Source organism: Lepeophtheirus salmonis, unplaced genomic scaffold (assembly GCF_016086655.4).
Source record: "Lepeophtheirus salmonis unplaced genomic scaffold, UVic_Lsal_1.4 unplaced_contig_11520_pilon, whole genome shotgun sequence".
Lineage (NCBI taxonomy): Eukaryota > Metazoa > Arthropoda > Copepoda > Siphonostomatoida > Caligidae > Lepeophtheirus > Lepeophtheirus salmonis.
The window spans coordinates 28,535-33,490 of NW_027289603.1; positions in this window are offsets into that span (position 1 = coordinate 28,535).

Consider the following 4,956-nt stretch of genomic DNA (forward strand, 5'->3'; position numbering starts at 1 on the left):
TTTGAATTCTATTTAGCTGAAGATAAAGATCAAAACATAAAGGAATTTAAAAATTCAGATATTATTGAAAAAATATCTATAACTAATAATCCAGATGAAAAAACTACAATTGAAATTGATTTAAGTCAGATTTATATTAAGAATGATCACAATATTTATGGTTATCTCATTGGAATAATAACGAAAACTAATGATGGTGATAAATATTATGTGTCAAAAATGGCTTATTGGTTAAATGATGTGTGGTCGGCGAGAAATGATAATGAGGTTGGGGATGTTTATTATGATAAAAGGTTTGAAAATTTTGATATATATTATTTTCAAGGTGAAAGTGAATCTCAAGAAATGGAGCTTTTTTTGGATTCAGAAGATAAATATTTCCTCACTGAAAGTAACGTAGATGATATACAGAATATTGATACAAGTAAAATTACCGAAATCAATACTACAGAAAACTGTTTAAATGAAGAGGAAAAACAACTACAACTACAAAACTGTTCGTTTGAAACAATTAATCTTGAAAGTTTTGGTAATGATAAATCTATTGTTAAACTAGACTCAGAAGATACACAAAAATTTAACAGAGAAGAAGATAGTGAGGATAATGTTTCTGTATCAACAAAGGTTTTTAGTTTAAACGAATTAGCTGATCAATTAACTGAATTTGATAAAGTTGAAATTTTTGTTCTACATGAAAATAAGAAATTTTACACTACCCCTATTCATCAAATACCTACTACTCATACACAAACAACAACTACTACTCCCACACAAACTACTACTCAAAAAACTACTCCTACACAAACTACTACTAAACAAACACTTACTCAAACTCATATTAATGAGGATTATGCTGAAATTATTTTGAACAAATATGTGGATAAACCTCAACCTATCATCGTAACAACACCTAATCCCCAATCTAGCAGTAATACTGTAGCTCGAAACATGGAATCAATGTCTAATCTTCCAGTTCAAGAAAAAATAGAAATTACGAGAGACTTAAAGGTTTCTTTAGATTCAGAAAGTAGGAAGCTATTAATAAGTAGTATCACAGGTGTACAAAATATTGATAGAAGTAAAATTCATAGAATCAATACCTTAAGAAACAGTCTCGATAAAGATGAGCAACAATCTTCGTTAAAAACAATTGATTTGAAATATTTAGTCGTTGAAGGAGATAAATTGATTATTAAACTAAGTAAAAATGATGCTGCTTATATTTTTAAGAGCGAGAAGGACAAAAATTCTTTAATTGTTATTGAATACGAGGATGATAAAGGTAAAAAAAATACTTATGTATCAACAAATGCCTTTTCTTTCGATAAAAAGAATAACAAATTAATAGAAAAAGGTAAAAGGGTCAACAATTTTAAAGTTTTATGTAACCTTGATGCTGTTAGTACTTCTGCTAAAGAAAATGACTCTGGGACATTTTTTATGAGAAATCTATTGAAAATTTTAATAGGAAGTTCTATTAGTATTATTGTTATTGGATCCTCTGTTGGCGTTTTCCTCTATATGAGTTCAAAAAATTAATTAAGGCTAAAAATATTTAACGATTAAAAATTTTTCTTTAAATTATCTAAATATTTATCTATTTTATCTAATATTCAACTATATTATGCAATAGACAAAAAAAAATGGCCGAATTACAATAAAATTAGCCTAGAAAATTGATTTAAGACAATAAATAGAGTAATAAATTTAATTAAGACTACAAAAAAGCTTTAAACACAAATTTATGAATATATTTTTATTCACGGATATAGACCCAAATATTTTTAGAAGAGTTAAAAAACATCTCACTTTGCAGTTTATTGCAAATAAAGTGGGGGAATGCTACATTTATATATCAAAAATGTAAATACGTTTTAAAATTGGTTTTTTAATATATTTATAAAAAATTTTAAAGTCAACTATAAAATTACTAAAAGAAGAAAATTTTTAATATTTAGTTTTATTTCCTTTTGGATTATTTAAACTACTTACTCTTTACGCCATGCTTTTATAAAGACTTTAATATGTTCTTTATGTACTGGATGCTATATTTTTTCAATTTCACTACACAATTCATTACCTGACTTGTATATAGTTTCTGTATTTCTTAATTTATTTTCAATAAGATTCATGTCAGAAAAATTGGCAGGTCAGTCGATTAATTTAATATTTTCGGATTCAAACTATTCCATTATTTCTTTTGGTTTGTTACAAGGGCATTATCTCGCATAAAGAAAGTGTCTGAAATATAAAAATTAAACATTGAATACGATTCAAGAAGCCCATTTTCAAGAATTTCAATATATTTATTCTGCTATCTGTCTTAATTATTTCACCTACACCGTGCATACTGATACTCCTCCATATCATAATATAACCCCCACAAAACTTTGATTTTTCATTAAAATTTCTTTCGTTATATTTAATATTATTTCTTCCCCAAAAAAATTTAAATCCATCTGATCCTTGGAGTTAAACTTGCAATCATTTAAGAATATATACTTACCCTAATCCTGATTATTATAATTTTAATATTTTTTGGAAATAAAGTTCTATTTTTTATATTTTTCAAGCTTAATTATGGTTTTTCATATTTTTTATAACTTTTGAGGTTATTTTTTTAATATATTTCTAATTAATTGATCATAAATCTTAAAATGTTTTATACCAGAAATCTTTTTTTTTAATTTTTGATGTTCTTATAGCTTTTTTCATCTCAAAACTTTTGCAAATATTTCTTTCTGTTTTGATGCTCAACTTTCGTGGATGCCTGTCGTTTTTAATCTGGTATTCTTATATTATGAAAATCCATATTTTTAAGCAGAGCTTTTAGAAATATACAATTTTTTCGCAATTTCTCTCTGTGAAATATTGTTTGTTGTTATATCTTTAATGTTTTGTAAAATCTTTTTAGCTTATTGTTACATAAAAAATTATTAATTTTTTTAATAATAACTTACTATTTTAGTAAAGAGAATTATTAAACTTTTTTTATATCTATTTTTTATCATTAAAATTTAAAAAGTAACCTATTTTCATTTTTAATACAAAAATGAGGTTTTTTTATTCTATTAAGGATATTAAAAGGTCTATATCTAGAAATAAGAATATGTTTATAATATTTAAATTTGTGTTATAAGCTTTTTTTATAATCTTAACTTTATTTTTTACTCTATTTATTGCCTTAAATCAATTTCAGAGACTAATTTCATTGTAATTCGGCCACTTTATTTTGCTTGATGTATGTTATATTTTATAAGTTAGGAAGGATATATTTATACTATTCTATAAATATATAATATAAATACAATCAAAATTTAAATATGATCTATGTTTATCAGTGTTTATAATACCTAGCAGATATAACTTATAAACATCTTATAGGAAAAATTGTAAATTTCTTTTTTTTATTCGTAATTTTAACGAAACAGTGAATAATTTTTGTATCAAACTCGAGTAAGATAATAAAGTCGCCTTATTGAAATATAACTATTTAATCGTTTCTATCTTCTTGTTTCTCAAAATTTAATCTATCTGAACATTTTATCTAATCTGTTAATTTTTTATAGAACAGATTAAGAATTTAAGTTAAATTAATGTTAACATTATCATTACATATCTATCAGCTTTCTTTTATATATATTTTTTTAAAGGTATTTTCAATAAAAGCTTGCAAACTATAATGAATTATAATTTTATATGCTGCTTTTAAACATGTACTAATTCTTTTAAAAAAATGTATTGTTCATTGAAACTTTAATAGCTTTTTTTTGTATTTAATTAAAGAAATAAAAAGATTTTATTATCTAAAATTTATTTCTGCATAGATAAATTAATAATTTACTAAAAATGTGATATACGCTCTTTAATTTGGTATAAATATTATTTCTTTGAAATATAATATTTTTTCTTTATTTTTAGTGTGAGATGTTTTATTTATGTTTTTTTGAAGAGAAAATGGCTAAATTACATTTTTAAGAGTATTAAAAAAGTGTATAATATACAAAAAAAAATATTATTTTTTATTTAATTATAGTTAATCTTTTATATTTAGCTCTCTTATTTGATATATAATTATTTTTTAATCAAACTAATTCTAATTTATTTCCACTTTTTTGCGTACTGTATATTTTTATTAGTTAATATAATTTTATTTATTCTTAAAAATCTCTTAGATTATTAGATTAGTTATTAGTTTTAATAATTTTAGGTTAATAAAAAATTTTCTATTTATTATCACTTACTACTACCCATATAAAACTAATAGTTAAGATTTATAGAAAACTTAAAAAAGATAATTTTAAAAAACATTTACGAGTAAATATAAGTTATTTATGTAATTTAAATTGTGTAATATATAGTCTGCTTATTTTTTTATGTTAAATTATTTTTTGTACAAATATTTTTTTAATTGATTTTTTTTAATTGTTTTTTTTTACTGTTAATAAAATTTAAATATTTATTAAAATATCTACATTAAACAAATTATTAATTTTTATAACTCTATTAAATATTGATTCTTGATAAACATGTTTTTGATAAATCAAACTAATTCTCAATTTTGTTATTCTTTTTACAATTTTATTTTTCTTAATCAAATTATTATTAATTTTAATTTTAAATTTCGTAATAATTACATCAATCCCTAATAAATTTAAAACCATTTCTCCGTACCACTCCTTACTATCCTTTAAATAATGGTTGTTTTATTATAGATAATACTCCAAATATTTATTTGTTTATTTGAGCTTTTGTGTCTGTTATCAGAAAAGAATTAAAAAATTTTAAAAAATTAAAAAAAAATGAAAAAATTGAAAGAAAATGAAAAAAATTGAAAGAAAATGAAAAAAATTTTAAAAAATGAAATCTTTTGTTTGCTAAAATATTCGAAAATTTCAAAGATTATTTTAAAATTTGTTCCTCCTTTTTTTTTAAAACTTTAAAAGAAATTTTTTT